The sequence below is a fragment of the Sus scrofa genome, chromosome 13 (assembly GCF_054392235.1).
Source record: "Sus scrofa isolate SSC_HxYL_T2T_F1_AM1 chromosome 13, Sscrofa_HxYL_maternal_Yorkshire_Landrace_v2.0, whole genome shotgun sequence".
Classification (NCBI taxonomy): Eukaryota; Metazoa; Chordata; class Mammalia; order Artiodactyla; family Suidae; genus Sus; species Sus scrofa.
The window spans coordinates 197521256-197541850 of NC_139395.1; the positions used below are offsets into that span (position 1 = coordinate 197521256).

General features: G+C 41.3%; 1 long non-coding RNA gene across 5 annotated transcripts in view; it reads right to left on the reverse strand.

Annotated features, from left to right (window-relative positions):
* Positions 1-17788, reverse strand: part of LOC106505481 (uncharacterized) — a 712816-nt gene extending 695028 nt beyond the window's left edge. For 2 of the 5 annotated variants that reach the window (XR_014825020.1, XR_014825022.1), the window contains exon 1: positions 17480-17756. This is a non-coding gene — a long non-coding RNA (uncharacterized LOC106505481). Of the gene's footprint in view, positions 1-17479 lie in introns of all 5 variants that reach the window. The other 3 variants (XR_014825024.1, XR_014825021.1, XR_014825023.1) reach the window with 2 other exon arrangements.
* Between the last annotated feature and the right edge of the window lie 2807 nt (positions 17789-20595).

Consider the following 20595-nt stretch of genomic DNA (forward strand, 5'->3'; position numbering starts at 1 on the left):
GTGAGGCCAGGGATGGAACTCGTGTCTTCATGGACACTATGTCAGGTTTTTAACCCACTGAGCCACAACAGGAACTCCAGAATTTGGACTTTATCCTATAGAACAGTGGATTCCAAAGTGGAGTGGCTGAAAGGATGCTCAGGAGCATAGAAAGAAAATATTTATTATTATTCACACTTTTATAAATGTCTACATTTCTGTTTTATAATGTAAATAATATATTAGTAAAGTACATACACAAAGGTACTTCCTATGTGCTCTATTTTTTGCTGTTTTTTTTGCACTAATAGATGTTTGCAGTCAAAAATTGAGACCATGGCTATAGACACTGGGAAAGTCAATGGTGCCTTTTTTTTTTTTTTTTTTTTCTTTTTAAAGAAAGATATGCTTAGGAGTTCGCATCGTGGCACAGTGGTTAATGAATCTGACTAGGAACCATGAGGTTGCAGGTTCGATCCCTGGCCTTGCTCAGTGGGTTAAGGATCTGGCGTTTGCCGTGAGCTGTGGTGTAGGTCACAGACGCAGCTCGGATCCCGCATGGTTGTGGCTCTGGCATAGGCTGGCGGCTACAGCTCCAATTCAACCCCTAGCCTGGGAATCTCCATATGCCGTGGAAGCAGCCCTAGAAAGAAAAAGAAAGAAAGAAAGATATGCTTAGAACATAAATTAGAATTGATGGTTCTCAATCTTCAACCCAGGTGAATCACATGGGAACTATTAAAAAATATCAACGACCAGACCCTACCCCAAACCAATTATATCAACTCTCTAGAGTGGGGAACAGCATTAGCATCAATATTGTTCTTTTCCCTTGATGATTCTAATGTGCTGGGTTAAAAACCACTGAACCAGAGTTAAAATTAAGCATGATCTGAATTGAATTAACTAATCAGAACTATTAAAGATCCTGAAAAGTAACCGTCTCGTTGCAGAGGAACACTAAAGACTTAAGAAGTGCTTTTATCTTAAGTATAGTGTCTGTACTGGCAATAAATATGGTTATTCTCTCCACATTTTGTTTTTATTTCCTTATAGCCTAGCAGTCACATGTTCAGCAGACTCTGCCTACCAAGAAATGAGTAACTCACCCATTAAGAGATCTTTTACATAAGCCATTTCCTTATCTGCTAGAATTTGAGTGAGCTCTCTCAGCCTCTCAGCCTATTTTCCCAAGTTTACACAATAATAAAATACACACAATGACCCTTTTACTCTTGTTTACCAGCCATTATTTAATACTGATTAGCTTTGAAATGCAAATCGCCCTATCAAATAGCAAGTAACCTGGACTAAGGCTGTCTGAGAGTGAAAGTCAAAACCATTTTATGCAAATACAAAGTCTATCCAAAGACCCCTAGGAGATCACCAACCCTTTTCAGGATTATATTCAGGATATGAAATTCTCTGTACTAAAAGATTATTTTTTCTCCTAAATTCCATGAACCTTTGCTGACCATTAGCTGAACTTTCAAAGCAAATATAATCCTTTCAGCATTTGTATTTCCATCAAGATATGACTAGTACCTGTATGAGAGGGAGTATTCATAGGAAAATCTTATCTAGCCTATTACATGAAGACATTAGAATTTGTTTGTCTTAACCAGAGAGTAACAACTTTTACTGTATTTTAGTGCTGTATTTTAGTGCTGCAAAATACCTTCGAGATTACCTAATTCACCCTCTTCAATTTATAGATAAGCACTGAGGTCTAGAGTGCCTTTTACTAGGTCAGTATTTGGGCTGGAGGAAACAGGGTTGAGTTGCTGAATAGTAAATTCCTGGTGAGGTGGAAACTGAGATGGCATTGGCAGGCAGGTGTCAAACCAGCTACAGTCCCTAGCCTGAAATTCAAGGCTTGAAAGGAAGAGATAGAGGCTAAGCCAAACTTAAAACAGGAAATCAAGAGTAGTACTGATTTCTCAAAAGCAGCAAGAGGGGATGGGGCTGCCCCTAGAGGCTCCATGCTGCAATCAAACTAAGCATTCCTCCAAGAAGCTGATACAGAGAAGCCAGATTATCCAGTGGGAGAGTTGAGAAACGGCAGACCTGGGGCAGAGAAGCAATGCCTGCCACAAACTATGGAAGCACCATCTTGTTTTCCTTCTTTAAAATATCTGCTTAGAGTTCCTTTCTGGTACAGCAGATTAAGGATCTTGCATTGTCACTGCAGCTCCGGTCACTGATGGGGCATGGGCTCAATCCCTGGCCCGGGAACTTTCGCATGTCACAGACATGATCCCCCCACCCCTGCCGAAAAAAAAACCCCTGCATTACAGTTATTGAAACTGGAGTTCCCATCGTGGCACAGGGCAAAAAAATCCGACTAGGAACTTCGATCCCTGACCTCGCTCAGTGGGTTAGGAATCTGGCATTGCTGTGGTGCAGGTCACAGAGGCAGCTTGGATGCTCTGTTGCTGTGGCTCTGGTGTAGGCCAGCAGCTACAGCTCAGATTAGACCCTTAGCCTGGGAACCTCCATATGCCATGGGTGCAGCCCTAAAAAGACCAAAACATAAATAAATAAATAAATAAATAAATAAATAAATAAATAAATACATACATACATACATACATAAATAAATAAATAAAATAAAAGTTACTGAAACTGACCGGGACCTCTGGGGCTCCTGGGCAAACAAGCCTTTCTGTGCCCCCAGTTTCTTGTTTTTAGAGAATAAGCTTCAGCCTTCTTGACCTTCCCTGATTTCCTAAGGGTGGGTTCAAACAGTTGCTAATTAGAGAAGAGAGAGGATGCAGAGACCAGGGAGAAGCAGTCAAGAAACAATAGCACAGCCCTGGGGCAGGATCCTGGTTCCTCTTCAAGGAATATATATAACAGTAGTTTTAAGTTCTCCTGCAGAACTAAAACCACCAACAAATGAAAACCAGAGAGGAGCACTACCAGAACCTATGCTGGGGCCACTAAACACCAACTCTGAAGGAGAAGGAAAGCTTGCATCTACCCTGATCCTTATCTGTGGCCCTATTTTCACTTCCAAACAATGAAACCATTTCCTAATCTCTCCCAAGGGAGAGCACAGTCTTTAGGGCATCAACCTGCTGGGGCTCCTTTGCCTGGCAAAGCAATAAAGCATTAAAGCTATTTTTTTCTCCTTCCCCCAAACTCTGTCTCCACGCTTCTATTCAGCACCAGTGGACAGAAGTCGAGTTTCAGCAACAATATCTGCCCAGTGGCTGCCAGGGGCTAGAGGGAGGTGAGAATGAGGAGTTATTATTTAATGAGTACAGAGTTTTAGTTGGGCATTCAGACCAAAAAAAAAAAAAAGTTACCTGCCATTCCAGTAAATGACTAGTATTGCCTGCCATCAAGTCATCAGCCACTACAACCCCAGCTGTGTAACCTGAGGGGAATTCAGAAGTAGAAAAACAGGATCCTAGCCCTTGATATTTCAGATGCATGTCAAAGTGACAGGGATGGAGTAGGCACAGGGAGCTGTAGAAATCCCAGCAAGGGACCACAGATAAAGAGAGAAACTTAGGGGACTTTTGGGAGATCATTAAAAGTTAATAAATGGCTCAAAAATGCCATCAGAACAAGGCAGGCTTGCTTAACTAGTGGAAGTGTGAGAACTGCCTCGGGTCGTTGGGTGGGGGATGGGATGAGGCCTGCATTCAGATTCACACGGAGGGCAGGAGTTTGAGGACCACTCTTCTGCTGATGTGAATCCACACCTTACCTGATACTTAGGATGAGTTACTGCTCAAATAAAGAGGAAGAGGCGGGCCTTTCCAACCCCCACTCCACTTGGATGATAAAACTGTTGCCCACTGGATCCTCCAGGCAGAGCCTCTCTGCCTGCCCGCTCGCATCTCTCACAAGCGTCCTATCTTAATAAACTTACTTCTTGCCTATCACTTTGTCTCTCACTGAATTCCTTCTGTGTGGAGAAGAACCTGAACCTCAGTAAGTCCAGACATCGGTGAGTGATTCTAATTTAAAATGTGGGTTCAAGTCCCAATGTGGGTTTAGGCTGGGTTCAAGTCCCAATCTGCATTCTGGCTAGGTTCAGGCCATTGTTGCTGTTCGTTTCAGCAGGAATAATTTTTTTTTTTTTTTTTTTTTTTTTTGGTCTTTTTAAGGCTGCACCCTTGGCATATGGAGGTTCCCAGCTAGGGATCAAATCAGAGCTGTGGCCCCTGGCCTACACCACAGTCATAGCAACTCTGGATCCAAGCCATGTCTGTGACCTACACCACAGCTCTCAGCAATGCTGGATCCTTAACCCACTGAGCAAGGCCAGGGACTTAACCTGAGATATGAGTCCGATTGGTTTCTGCTGAGCCACAATGGAAATTCCATCAAAGGAATAATTTCAATGAGGTCAGACCCTTGATTCCTTCGGTACATAGGAAAGCACTAAAAACATTAACCTGACATGTCTGTTTTTTGTGTGTGTGATTAGCAGTAATTTGATATTTGACCATGTGTTTGTTTTTTAGCAAAAACTCCCATATATCCTGGCTCCCCCCGACTTGGAACAGTTCCTCACAGCTATGTGAGAGGCTATTTCCCAGCCTATAGTCCTCAGTAAGACCCCAAAACATAACTCTCAACTTTGAGGTTGTGCAATTTTTTTCAGTCAATAGGCAAGATGAAAAACTTCTAGAGCTAGATGGTGGTATGTCTGCACGACAATGTGAATGTACTTACTGCAAGTGAACTGCACTTTTTTTTTTTTTTACTTTTTCTTTTTAGATCTGAACCCAAGGCATATGGAGGTTCCCAGGCTAGGGGTCTAATTAGAGCTACATCTGCCAGCCTACGCCAGAGCCACAGCATGCAGGATCCAAGCCACATCTGTGACCTACACCACAGTTCACAGCAACACCAGATCCTTAACCCACTGAGCGAGACCAGGGATCAAACCCGCAACCTCATGGTTGCTAGTAGGATTCATTTCAGCTGTGCCACGACAGGAGCTCCCTGAACTGTACTCTTAAAATTGGTTAAAATAGCAAAGTTTATGTTATGTATATTTTACCACAAAAAAAAAAAAAAAAAAAGCCATTAGCTTTTAATTGACCAACATCTTCCGCCTTTTGAATAAATTTTTCACGCCGTGGGGTGAAGATCTGGCATTGCTGCAAGCTGCAGCGTGGATCACAGACTCAGCTCAGACCCCACATAGCTATGGCTGTGGGTTTTGGTGTACGCCAGCAGCTACAGCTTAGATTTGACCCCTAGCCGGGGAACCTCATATGTCACAGGCGTGGCCCCAAAAAATAAAAAAGAGAAAATTATCAGACTGAAAATCACTTGAAAGTGAAACCTCTGAGCAAATTCGATTTTTTAAATTTTGTCAGAAGCAACTGCTAAACAAAGGACACAAAGAAACACAAATTTTAAAGAAGCTGACTTAGGAGTTTGGGAGTAACATTCACTACTGTATATCAAATAGGTAAACAACAAGAACTTACTGTATAGCACAGGGAACTATACTCACTATCTTGTAACAATTTACACTGAGAAAGAATCTAAAAAAGAAAATGAATCACTTTGCTGTACACTTGTAACGAATACAACACTGCAAATTAACTATACTTCAATTTTTAAAATGCATAAAAAAGGAAAAAAAATTGAGATGCTAAAGTTTTCTCAAAATCATAAATAAAAATATTAGTTCCCAACACTAATATTCCCAAGTACAAAAGAGCTTTCGAAATAAATAACAGAGAATTATCTCCTTATAAGCATTCAAAACACACAAAAGAAAGAGGAAGGGGAGCCTTTTAGAATTGGAAGTGTCATTTAATTGCCATTTTACAGTCAAGGAAACTGAGGATTAGAGAGGTTAAGTATTTTGCCCAAGGTCACAGTCTGGGAGAACAAGGTCCAGACTAGAATCTAAACCAGACTCCAAATCCTTACCGTCAACAATTTGTTCTTCATGTGCAAATATGTTTCTTGCTTCAGGCAATCTAATAATTCTAAATAATGGGGTTGGGATGGGAATAAGACAATGGCCCCAAGAAATGCTCCAAATAACCAAAGTAAATTGCTTCTAAACAAGAGGAGTCCTCATAAAGCACTCCACCTGGAAATTCTTTCTTAAAGGAGGCCATCAATAAAAACTGCAGTGGAAGCAAAAACAAAAATTTTTTGGAAGAGGGAAAAAAAGAGAATCATGCCAGGTACACAGAGCTGACTATGGCAAACAGAAACAGAAATATCGAGAACAATTAGCACGAGGTGGATGAAAGGTCTGAGTGTTTTCCATCTCAATTTTGAACAGCTGTAGACAAGACAGAAGTCTGTACAATTTCAATATTTAGCCTCAGGACATTCCAGCCCAGTATGAATCTGTATGGTACAGCCTAGGATAAAGATTGGTATGAGAGCTTTGAAAGGATGAGCAGGTGAATCAGAGCCAGAACAATCAAGAGAACAAGTACAGAGCTGTTTAACTTACTTCCAGTTACAGGTTTTTCCAACACCCTACTGAGCAGGTACTGACAGTCAACACCTTTGTAGTCATATGCGGTCTAAATACCTTGGTACACATGTATCTGGAGCTATATACAAACATGTATTTACATTTAGGAAAGCCAAGCCTAGGGTAAAACTATGGACAAAGGCAGCTGCAATTCTGTACTCCCCCAGATCTACTCCTTGTATCATCTGGGAACTCCATTTTCTCCTATTGTTAGGGGAAAAGAGACTGAAACTGAGGCAGAATATTAATTTAGGAAGTTAATGTAGGGGCCTGGGTGCCCATACATTCCTTTGATATGGATATTGACTAATATTTGTGGCTTAAGGGCACTAGAGAGTAACACCTCCATAGGCCTTGTTTTATTCTAGGAAATGCGCATTCCCCACAGGCTTTGTTTACTGTAGGAAAAGCGAATCTCTAGCCCACTCCTCAACTGATAAAAAAGGAATGAGAGGAGTGGTGACCTAATCTAAGGAAAGAAAAGGACAAAAAACCATAAAACTTTGGGGACATGTCCAACCCTAAAACCCCTATTGGACAAGGACTGATATAGGTAATTGAGCAAGGCCAATGGCAGAAAAACTGCATCTTTCTGGATCCCCTGTTGGTACCTCCCCATATTTAAGGAATAAAACCCCCTATAGGACAATAGAGAAGGGGGGGGCTCTGCCCCCCACCCCCGCTCCCAGCTGTCCTGGGAGCTATTTGCTTTTCTTTAATAAAGACTTAGGGAGTTCCCGTCGTGGCGCAGTGGTTAACGAATCCGACTAGGAACCATGATGTTGCGGGTTCGGTCCCTGCCCTTGCTCAGTGGGTTAACGATCCGGCATTGCCGTGAGCTGTGGTGTAGGTTGCAGACGCGGCTCGGATCCCGCGTTGTTGTGGCTCTGGCGTAGGCCAGTGGCTACAGCTCTGATTCAACCCCTAGCCTGGGAATCTCCATATGCCGGGGGAGCGGCCCAAAGAAATAGCAACAACAACAACAACAAAAAGACAAAAGACAAAAAAATAAAATAAAATAAAAATAAAGACTTTGCTTGCTTGCTGCCTGTGTGTTCACAGAGTTCATTCTTAGACCACAGGGAACAAGAACACGGATTCTGATACCATCTTTCCAGTATCAAAACCACCCACCTTGACCAGGCACAATAATAGCCACTTGCAAGAGTTGTCTCACAACAGGAGGTCTTGAAAAGGACAGTGCTGCCCTAAAGACTAACCAGGAGAGCTGGGGAGAGGCCAACAGGAGGGAGGAGACAACCAACCTCCCAGAATCCTTGGTCCTGGGATCCATCTTAGCCGAGAGGCACACATGTCACCAAGAAGGACCCTGGGCCAGACCAAGTAAGGGACGAGCAAGGCAAGTGACCAGAGGCAACCAGGAAACTAATTCCATTCCCATAAAACCCAAGACTGTGAGCCACACAGCAGAGCTGTTCTCCTGGGTTCCCTTGCCCGGGCATCCCTTCCCAATAAAGTCTATTGCTTTGTCAGCATGTGTATCTCCTCGGACAGTCCATTTCTGAGTGTTAGACCAGAGCCCATTCTCAGGCCCTGGAAGGGGTCTCCCTTCCTGCAACACTCTTTCCCCAGAACTATTCTAGGAGGGACTAAAGACTATGATCAACACGTGATCTAGCTCTTGGAACCGTTGTTTTTTTCCCTCTCCCTACTTCAACTCACTGTAGTTTTTAGACATGACTCTGGTCACTTCCAATCTGCTGAGTAAGAATTGTGATGCCAATGTTTGCTGAAGCTGCTAGCACTGCTGTTGAATTTGCAGAGGTGTGCTGTTTTGGGGCAAGTGTCTGCTGGAGAAGGCAACATCTCCTTTGTTTAATCTATGAAGTCATATGTCCTAGGTTCAAATTCCAACCTTGTCAGTTACTAGTTCTATTAATACTGACAAACATTCATATATTTATCAAATGGGAATTTTGTTTTATTTATTCATTTTTAAGGGCTGCATGTGCAGTACATAGAAGTTCCCAGGCTAGGGGTCGAGTTGGAGCTGCAGCTGCCAGCCTACAATCACAGCAACATGGGATCCAAGCCACATCTGTGACCTACACGATAGCTTGTGGCGATGCCAGATCATTACTCTTACCCACTGATCAAGGTCAGGAATCAAACCTGCATCCTCATGGACACTAGCTGGGTTCCTTACCACTGAGCGACTGCGGGAACTCCCTCAAATGAGAATTTTAATAACCCTTTCCTGATAGAGTTGTAGTAATGATAAGATGACATAATGCATATAAAGCATTTAGTTAATGCTTATTCTAAGCTGTTATAAGTTGTCTGGGCTGCTATAACAGAATATCATAGACTGGGTGGCTTACGGGTGGCTTATAAACTACTTATTTCTCACGGTTTTGTTGTTTTTGTTTCTGTTTTTAGGGCCTTGACAGGATCCAAGCTGAGTCTGTGACCCACACCACAGCTCACGGCAACACTGGATCCTTAACCCACTGAGCAAGGCCAGGGATCAAACCCGAAACCTCATAGTTACTAGTCGAATTCGCTTCTGCTGTGCCACAATGGGAACTCCGTATTTCTCACAGTTCTTGAGGCTGCGAGGTCCAAGACCAAAGTGCCTGCAGGTTTGGTGTCTGTCAAGAGCCTGCTCCTCGGTTTATGGAGAGCCATCTTCCCACTGTGTCCTCACATGGTGGGAGGTTAAGGGAACTCTATGGCATTTCTTTTCTTTGTTTTTTTGCTTTTTAGGGCCACACCCTCGGCATATGGAGGTTCCCTATTAGAGCTACAGCTACTGGCCTACACCACAGCCATAGCGATGTAGGATCCAAGCCGCGTCTCTGACCTACATCACAGTTCATGGCAAGGCCGGATCCTCAACCCTCTGAGCGAGGCCAGGAATCGAACCTGCAACCTCTTGGGGTTCCTAGTGAGATTTGTTTCCGCTGAGTGTGGCATCTCTTTTATAAGGCCACGAACCTCATGTATGAAAGGCTGCATCCTTGTGATCTCACCTTCTCTATGAGGACACACCTCCTAACACCATGACATTGGGGTTAGGGTTTCAACACAGGAATTCTGAGGACACAAGCATTCAGTGTACAGCATGACCTAAACAAAGTACTGATATTATCATTATTGGTAAGACGCAAGGGAAAGATGCCACTCCCTGTATGCCATGCAATAAAGAGTCTTTATCACAGCCACTCACTTTAGAACCTAAACAATATGAATGGCCTATACTGTGCTACACTCAGAAAGTCTTTTGCACAGGCCCAGATGTGACTCACTCCTGGGGTAAGCCAAGTATCCACACGACTTAAGCTATATTTAGCTCACTCAGTACATAATTCCAAGTACAGTAAGTTGTTCCTTTCTAAAGTACCAGTTAAAAATTATCACATATAGGAGTTCCCATCATGGCGCAGCAGAAAATGAATCCGACTAGGAACCATGAGATTGTGGGTTCGATCCCTGGCCTCACTCAGTGAGTTAAGGTTCTGGCATTGCCATGAGGTGTGGTATAGGTTGCGGACTTGGCTTGGATCCTGCGTTGCTGTGACTGTGGCACAAGCTGGCAGTTGTAGCTCCTATTGGACCCCTAGACTGGGAACCTCCATAGGCCACAGATGTGGCCCTAAAAACAATAAAAAAATAAATAAAATAAAAAATAAAAAGTAGGTACAAAAAATTTCTCTAGTATGTCCCCATGTACATGTATATGTGTTTTTAACAAATATTATATACATGTTTGGGTTTATATGTGTAAAACAATTCTGGAAATATATACTAGAAATTAGTAATGAGTCAGTAGCAATGGCTATTTCAGATTTTGACTGAATACCTTGCCAACGTTGATCTCCATAAAATTATGAAAGAACATAAAGAACAAATTAATTACATCTATAAGATTTAGCAATCAAATTAATGGCCCATATTTGCAACTGATGATTTACTCATTTTGGGGGGTTTTTTTTGTTTGTTTTTTGTCTTTTTAGGGCCACACTTACAGCATATGGAGGTTCCCAAGCTAGGGGCCTAAATGGAGCTGTTGCTGCCAGCCTACATCACAGCCACAGCAATGCTAGATCCAAACCAAGTCTGTGACCTACACCATAGCTCATGGCAACACCGAATCATTAACCCACTGAGTGAGGCCAGGGATTGAGCCCGAAACCTCATGGTTCCTAGTCAGATTCATTTCCGCTGCACCATGATGGGAACTGCGATGGTTTACTCATTTTAACCAATATTTAATATGGCAAAATTCTGATGAACTTGAATAATTCTAGAAGTTTATTATAAAAAGGATCAGTGATTATATAATTGAATTTTTTGTTATTAAAGTATAGATGATTTGATTATACAATTTTAGGGAGGGGAAAAAAATGCTATATACTATGGTAATTTCCTCTTACTAAACTTGCACTCAGATTGTCCTCTCCAGATTTTTCCTGACATCTCAGAATTGGTAGGGCCACATAGTTACTTATTATTCATTCCTCTTCACATTCACAAGAGCTGAGAAAAAAAAAAAAAAATCACTTATGCGTAGTGCCTCAGATCTGAGAGAACTGAACACTGCAATGAGTTATTTAACATTTTTTATACTCTCTTACTTTTGTTTGTCTGACCTAATCATACTGGGGTATATATAGGGCCACATATTATAAAAAAGAAAATGTTTTACAATTATTTTATACTGTACAATATCTTGATGAAAACATAAAGTGAATAAAACAAGAAACATCAGGTAAAATGGTCAAATAACCGAAAGACATTTTGCAAAGAGAAATACTGCAGTTCTAGAGGAAAAAAAAAAAAAAGGAGAACCAAAACAATATTAAGACACACCTCAGTGAATTGTTAATAAATGGCAAGGGATGAGATAAATGCAGGTAAAAGCTACATTACTAAAAGAGATCCTCACAATGAAAGCAGAATGAAACAGCCAAAGATAGAAGCAATTAGAGAGGAGCTAATTGGGCTAGATGTGGAAGATAAAGAGAATTAAATATAACATATTCTTGAAAAAGTGAACCCAAAAATGCAAGAACATTTTGATTCAAAGATAAAATTCCACTTATGATGGAACATGATGGAGGATAATGTTGAGAAAAAGAATTTATGTATGTGTGTGACTGGGTTAGTTTGCTGTACAGTAGAAATTGACAGAACACTGTAAACCAACTATAACGGAAAAAAATGAAAATCATTAATTAAAAAAAGATATAATTCAAGAAATATCCCTGAAATGCACTGAAAACTGAATACGCACCATATGCCACATGTGTGGCCCTAAAGAAAGACCAAAAAAAAAAAAAAAAGAGGCTTTTCAGCTTCTTCCCTGGTTGCACTTTCTCTCAGAGACTCATTCTGGGGTAAGCCAGCTGTTAAGCCAAGGACAAGGTTCTGAGGAACTGAAGTCTTTTGCCACCAGCCAGAAAAGCATTTCCCAACAGCCACCACCTGACAGTCATCTTGGAAGAACATCTAAACCCAGCTGACCCTTAAGATGCCACAGCTTGAATGCATCCTCACAAGTGATCCTGAGCCCAAACCATACAGCTAAGCCATTCCCAGGTTCCCAATCCTCAGAAACTGTGTATTATATATAACAAAGGTGTTGTACGTGGCTAAAATTTCAAATAATTTGTTACACAGCAGTAGGTAATTAAAACAATCCTCAAAAAGGGAAATAAAGTGTGACCCAAGAATAATATACAAGGTAACCCAAGAGCAATCTATTCTGGCAAGGTTTTATTCAAGAATAAAAGTAACAACTAGATAATTTCATAAGTAAAAAACATGAGGCAATCCAAGATGCATTAAAAGAATAAATTGTAAAGACAAATCAGCCAATTAAGAGATTCAAACAGAGAATTCAGAAACGGATATGGTGGAAAAAACCTGACAGTGAGTATGGACTCTGTGAAAAGGGAGAAATGATACGTACCATGGAAATTTTGCTACAGACTGGAAAATAAATGTTAAAAATCACACAATGTATAAACAATAATAATAGTATAAATAACAATATTGGGAGGAACTGCCAAAATGCTAAGATCCTGCTTTCTTAGTGATATGAAAATAAAGGAAACTTCATTAAAATGAAGTTGGGAAGCTCTCATGCATGTCACTTGCCCCAGCTTGCAGACCCCAGCAACAGCAAATTGACCCCCACCACCACCTGCAGCCAATAAAGAACCACCAGTGCTCTCCCCAATTTCCTCCTTCCTTCTATAAAAGCAAGCCTTTCTCCTCCAGACTTGCCTATGTTTTCCCATACTTTGCTTGTCCCAAAATGAAATTCCTCTGCTATTCCTGAATTAACTCATTTTGCTGCTTGTTTGCTTTTTTTTTAGGTCAAGAGCAGTATATTAATTATTAATAGCTAAGATGTAAAGGTTTTATTAAAAACTAAACACGACTTCAACCTCTTTTTATTTTTCATAGATTCTTTGTTAATGAGAGGAACCTTTTAGAAAATATTATCTCCTGTTGTTAACTAACATTTTAGAAAGAAAACAGATTGAAATAATGGTTTGGGGTTAGGACCACAGCCCAGAAGACACAAATTTAAGAAGCACTTGAATTATGCTCAACCTGAGGACGAAATGGGGGAGGTTTATAAAAGCAAAGTCTGCAGGGTTACAGTTAGTTACATGGGTTGTTTATCAAGAATTATAATTGGAGCTGGCAAGAAGTAAGGGTGCTTGTTAAATGAGGATTGGTTGGTATCTGAAATAGTTGGAGAATTACAAGGGGAGACCTTGAGACAGTAAGGCTGCAGCTGGCAGATGTTGTTCTGAATACGCCTGAGTAGGCAGCGTCCTTGGTTCTGGTACAGTTCAAAGAAAGTTCAAGTTTTCAGTGATGCAGAGACGAGTCTGAGGCCCAATGGCTCAAAGACTGCCCAACTCCATTTCTGTGCACCTGAACTGTGGTTTTTCCATTATAATTTCAATTTGTCATCAATGTCCTGATTTTGAATTTCAACCATTACTTTAATCTCACTTTTCTCATATTGTATACTTGAATTAAATTGTATTTAGAAATAGGATTTATATCATCTCATTTGTAGAGAAGTTTATTTTTCACTCTTCTTCTTTTCACTAAAAAAATGTCTTAAGTGAGGTTCACTATTATGTGGGGTTTTTTTGTTTTGTTTTTTAGGGACACACCTGCAGCATATAGAGGTTCCCAGGCTAGGGATAGAATCAGAGCTACAGCTGCTAGCCTATATACCACAGCTACAGCAATTCGCCCACACCACAGCTACAGCAATTCGCCCACACCACAGCTCACGGCAATGCTGAATTCTTCACCCACTGAGCAAAGCCAGGGATCAAACCTGCTTCCTCATGGATACTAGTCAAGTTCATTAACTGCTGAGCCACAATGGGAACTTCTATTGCGTTATTTCTTGGTGACAGAATTTGATGATTTTTTCCACTTCAATTTTGTACTTTTCCACATTGCATAAATTCCTTGTATTATGTACATCTTGATTTGATAATCATAATTGAGTAATTTTTAACAATAAAATACTAGAAGCACATACAATATGTTTAGTGACTTATTCTAGAGGATGGGAATATTTACATTTGTGATTTTCTTCTTCATACTTTTTTACATTTCAAACTGGGAAGAAATAAAAAAACAATTTTGCTTTGGTCTTTTTAGGGCCACACCGGCGGCATATGAAGGTTCCCAGACTAGGGATCTAATTGGAGCTATAGCCGCCAGCCTACGACAGAGCCACAGCAATGCCAGATCCTTAACCCACTGAGCAAGGCCAGGGATGGAACCTGCAACCTCATGGTTCCAAGTCGGATTTGTTTCCACTGCGCCAAGAAGGAACTCCAAAAAAATGATTTTTTAAAAAGCAACAAGTATCTAAAAGATTTTTCATAGCTTACATGTAACTACTGATATGTTTTTGTATGTACATGTATATATGTATACATATTTTATTGCTTTGTTGACCATAAAAGCAACACATGGCTTTTCTTTTAAAAATGTAAATGATGTCAAATGTAAGCCATGTAAAAAAAAATTTTCTTTTTACAGCCAAACCAACAGCATATGGAAGTTCCTGGGCAAGAGAATCTGAGTGAATCTGAGCTGAGGCTGCCAGCTGAAATGCCAGATCCGAGCCACATCTGTGACCTAAGCCGCATTTTATGACGAGGCCAGATTCTTAACCCACTGAGCCAGGCCAGGGATCTAAGCCTCATCCTCACAGACACTATGTTGAGTTCTTAACCTGCTAAGCCACAATGGGTACTCTGAAAAAATATTTTAAAGTGTAAAAGAAAAGAGTAGACCACCAGGATAGTCTTAAATTCCAATCCACGGTGATAGGCCCTGTAAATAAGCCTTTTTTTCTGATTTTATATTGTGTATGTAATCCACTAGATGATTGTCCTCTTGGAGAAAGATAGTGACTCTCTATTCACTGCTGCACCTCCTGTGCCCAAAACAGTGCCTGCACATATGTGGCACTTAATTCATCCTTCCTACTTTAATTAACAAATGGTTTTAAATTGAGATGATGTAGTATTTATGGGTTTGCATTTCCCTTTATTCATCTATCTCATACTTGTAATGAACTCTTCCCCATGTGATTTTTTCTAAAACATTTTGTCTATTCATTGCCCATCACATGAAGTCGTTTTAGTTCACTATTTCCTTCTTGTTACAGTTCAAATTTTTTCTAAAATCTCATTTTTGTAGAAGTTCAAGAAACAGCCTTGTCATCAATCTGTCTGCATATTCATGGCTGATTATTCCTCAGAACAGATTCTAAAATGTAGGATTACTAGATCAAAGAGCATGAATATTTTAATAGCAGCATGATTTAGTAACTTATAATATAGCTACAACAAACATTATTGCACACTTACTCTGTACCAGACATTTTACTAAGAACTTCAGGCTCTTTGAGCAACTTACACTGACCCTACAATGTTAGTACTATGGCTATTCCTACTGTGCAAGAAAACCTGGGCTGAGAGAGTAACTTTCCTGAAGTCACACAACTAGTAAGTGGTGGAGGCAGGACTAGAAACAAAGCAAGGCGACCCCAGGGCCTAATTCCATCCTCAAAGGTGAAAGTTGGGCAAGAAGTTTCCCCGGGTTTATTATTTCACTTCCACTATCTACTGGCTTTGGGACTTAAATAAGTTACTTAATCTCTTTGTCTTTGGTTTTCTGTAAAACAGAATTCATAATAATACTTTTCAAAGTGAGACAAATAAGATACTGTAAATAAAACTCTTACCAGTGCTGATACATAAGAAGAGCTCAACATAAGTTAGCTACCTAATTGCCATCTTGTTATTTTAGAAAGTTCTGACTATACCTTGTACATTTTCTACCAAAGCCTGACACATAATATTCTCACCAGGAATGTTACTGACAGATTTACATAGCTGCAGATTATACTGGGTTCCAAGAGTGCCAAGAAAAATAATACACCAAAGAGATGACCTACGTATAACAGAACCTACTTCCTTTTGCTTGCATGTGATATATGCATCCTAAAGGTATTATCTGAATTTCCTACCCTAAACTTCCTTTCTATTCTTTGCCACAGTATTCATTTTGGAAAGAGGATTGTAAATAAGTAGAGAACTGACAGGATAATTTTGGTAAATCAAACCCTTAAAATTAAGTTGATATGAAATCTCTGGTTTATGAAGGCAAAACTGATGTTGTTTAAAATTAATAGTTTCACCATTATTCTTTTTTTTCCCCAGGCATACAAGAAGCTAGAGGAAAAGAGAAATAACAGTGCTCCTCAGACTCTGCTTAATGTTTGAACTACTAATAAAATGGAGACATATTTAACTTACATATTACTCCTTATTTCATTCAATTTTTCTCACCCTTGTTGCAGCAAAAGCAAGCATTGACATTATAACCAAGATATTTTCATAATTTGTGATCAACTAATGGTAATAATCTCAAGAATTGTAAAAATGTAATTATATTCAAAGTGTTCACAACTTGATGATGAAAATACAAAGTGTAGAAAATTGGATGAGTACGTTCATCAAAATACGGAAATTAAAATAAAGACCATGGAGTTCCCATCATGGCTCAGTGGTTAACGAATCCGACTAGGAACCATGAGGTTGCAGGTTCAATCCCTGGCCTCGCTCAGTGGGTTAAGGATCCGGTGTTGGCTTGAGCTGTGGTGTAGGTCGCAGATGCGGCTCGGATCTGGTGTTGCTGTGACTGTGGCATAGGCCGGCAGCTACAGCTCCGATTAGACCCTTAGCCTGGGAACCTCCATATGCCACAGGTGCGGTCTTAAAATAAAAGACAAAAAAAAAAAAAAAAAAAAAAAAGGACCCAAATAATAGTTTCTATGCTTTTCAAAAATATTCGAAGATATATTGAAATTAAAGGTAAAATACAAATTAGAATCAAAGAATATCACAATTTTAAATCAAAATTATTTTAAAATGCTTAATTTTTATTTACCTTTTAGAAATTTAATTACATTGTATTGGGTTGGCGCTTTTTTTCCCCCCTTTTTATGGCTGCACCTGCAGCATATGGAATTTCCCAGGCCAAGAGTCAAATCAAAACTGCAGCTGCTAACCTACGTCACAGCAATGCCGGATCCTTAACCCACTGAGCAAAGCCAGGGATCAAACCCACATCCTCATGGATACCAGCAGGGTTCTTAACCCAATGAGCACTCCTGTATTAGCTTTTTTTTAATTATGTGTAATTCTAGCATTCACTGTCCATCTAGTTGTCAATGTAAAGAATCATTACTCCTGGTCAGTATATTCCGACATACATATATATATATATACACGTTTAAGAATAACAGATTCTTCAACCTCACTTGCCGCTATTCCAAATACCATACGAATATCAAATTGAGAGGTACCCACAGTTGGGAACCTGAACAGAAGCAAGAAAACAGAAGCTTCCCACTAACCGGAAAAACGATACGTCCATTAAGCAAGAATTGGCTGCATTCATGCTGAAGGGGAGGACCTGACAATCGGTCCTTTCTCTTACCTGAGCATTCCCGCTCTGCAAATCCTCCTCACCCGCACCGTAAGGCAGTGTGTTTTTCCGACACAGGCAGCAAGAGACCTCAAGCCTTCACGTTTGGTCACAGTAGTCTTGAGTTTCAAGGAAAGGAGGCGGGAGACGCATCTCCATGGGGCCTGAATGATATCAGCCACAGGAGTGAATATGGAGGGTCACGGGCATCACGTGCCAGCGTGCACCCTGTACTGACAGAGGCGCTGTCTCAGGCAGTTCCGCTTGCCACAACAGTATACCATAAACTGGGCCGCTTAAACTACGAACATTTATTTCCTCTCAGATCTAGAGGCTGGAAATCCCACATTAGGACGCCTGCACGGTCACGTTCTCAGCAAGCGGCCTCCCCCGGTTGTGTCCTCACAACGCCCTCTTCCTCCGCGCACACGTGCGGAAGTAGAAATCCCTTTGCGCCTCTTCTTTTTATAAGGGTATTAACCCCACTGCCATTTCACCCGCTTTCACTAATCAGGGTCATTTTGAGACTCACAAGTCCTTTCATAAGCAGGTACCTTAAACAACAAGATGCTTCTGTGAGGGATTTTCTAGGGACTTGGAGTCTGCTGTGTCTGCTTGGAGCTAGTTGATACAAGCTAGGCCCACGACCCTCCAACTGGGCATGCGTGAGTTTCACTCCGTGCCCTTCGGACGTCAGAGGGCGGGACACCGACCCTTCTCCACCCTCCGTTTAGCGCCTCCAATTCTGCCTGGGCAGAGGCCTGTTGTTTAGTTACGCCTGCGCAGAGCAAGGGTTACCGCACCTTTTTCCAATCACCTCTTCCCATGCCTCCCCCACTCCCCACCCACCGCTGCCCTGCTTCGTTATTCTTTATCCCGCAAACATTCGGGGCACCCTGCCTTTGTGAGGGTGGATCTGAGACTTGTTCTGCCTTCTCACTTTGCTGCCAACCTTGAGGTCTTAGTGTTTTGGTTTGCTGCCTCAAACGCGAGCCTAGTTTCAGGAACACCATCATGAGGGCAGCACCCCCTCAGGACCTAATTTAACCCTAATTGCCTTCCAAAGACTTGATGCCAAATACCATCATATTGGGGGTTAGGGTTTCAACATATGAACTTGGGAGGGACACAAATGTTCAGTCCATGGCAGATATCCATGTGTTCTTTAAACATTTACGTTGTGGATGTTTTTGTGATATGTGTGGCCTGTTACAGTGTGGGACCCAGGATGGCCCTCTTGCCCAGTTCTGAGAACCTAACTACAGCAAGGGAGCGAGTATTGCATGGTTCCATCTTCAGAGTTTCTATCCAAACACCAAGGTGAGAGTCCTACATTACTGGCATAGAGCCCTTAAAAATTCACAAGGTCCTCCAGAGCAGGCAGAATCCCAAGTTCAAAGGGGTCAGCTCTTCCATTTACAGTAATAGCAACTCCGGGTTCCCACTGTGGCTTAGTGATGACTAGGATCCATGAGGACGCAGGTTCAATACCTGGCCTCACTCAGTGGGTTAAGGATCCAGGTTGCAGACCCAGCTCGGATCTCACATACCTGCCCCTGTGCTGTAGGCCAGCAGCTAAGACTCCGATTGGACCTTTAGCCTGAAAACCTCCATATGCCTCTGGTATGGCCCTAAAAAGACAATCAATCAATCAATTTTTAAAAACAATAGCAATTCAAGGAACAGGAGGCTCCAAAAGAGGTGGCTCAAGACAGATGGTGGGCCCTACTTTCAATTTCGGGTCAGAGTCAGCTGCTTGTTCCCACATCTTCTTTCAGAGGCCCTTCTGCATTATCTGCACTTGGGTCTTGGTTGGGACCACCCTAGTACAAATCTATGATTCTACCTGAAATCAAACTTCAGATAGAAAACTTTGGGGACAAGGATTGAGGTATTTATCTCTCCCTTTTCAGAAGATGTCTAGGCTCCTCATGTAAATGGATCCCTTCCACTTCTCAGCTCAGAAGCTGACCTTAAATCCTTGGAGTTCCCATAGTGGCACAGCGGAAACAAATCTGGCTGGGAACCATGAGGTTGCAGGTTCGATCCCTGGCCTCGATCAGTGGGTTAAGGATCCAGCGTTGCCATGAGCTGTGGTGTAGTTTGCAGACATGGCTGTGATCTGGAGTTGCCGTGGCTCTGGCGTAGGCCAGCAGCTATAGTTCTGCTTAGACCCCCCCCCCCCAGTCTGGGAACTTCCATATGCTTCGGGTGCAGCCCTAAAAAGACAAAAAAATAATAATAAACTAAATCCTTCTTTTTACCTTTCTGCTGGGCATCAACCCATGTCCTCCTATACAAAAGACATAATGATCTACTCAGAAGTGGTCTTCCATCTCTACAGTTACAAGGAGGGGGTGGTAATATTCTCGCATAAGAAAAGAAAGAAAATATGTCTATGATCCCTTTCAGGGCATAAATTTGGAAGATAATCCCATTTGACAAGTCAATAAAAGCCTACTATCTATATGCTTCTAATTCCATGAAACCCTTCAAACAGTGTTGACATATTTTCACAGTAATTGGATACATTTGATAATTCGATACATTTTATCTAATTGGTGTTCTAGGAGAATATATGTTTCTATTGTTTGTCAAGACTGGACTTCTGGGGAGTTCCCCCTGTGGCACAGTGAGTTAATGTGGTGCGGGTTCAATCCCTGCCCAACATGGCGGGCTAAGGATCCAGCATTGCCACACCTGTGGCGTTGGTTGCAGCTCCAGCTCAGATTTGATCCCTGGCCCAGGAACTTTCATATGCTATGGGTGCAGCTAAAAAGAAAAAATAAAGACTAGTACCTTGGTTGTTTATTAGTGGTTATTTTTGATTAATCCTGATGTTGTATATTGAATGCTTGTCAAGATTCTGTATTTCACTACAAAGAGAGACTCATAACATGTACATCTTTAAAAATATGTATAAAATTTCTTAGCACTTTTAAAGATAAAATGAGTCTTTTTTTTTTTTTTTTTTTTTTTTTTTTTTTGTCTTTTCTAGGGCCACTCCCACAGCATATGGAGGTTCCCAGGCTAGGGGTCAAATCAGAGCTGTAGCCTCCAGCCTACACCAGAGCCACAGCAACTCGGGATCCGAGCCGCATCTGCAACCTACACCACAGCTCACGGCA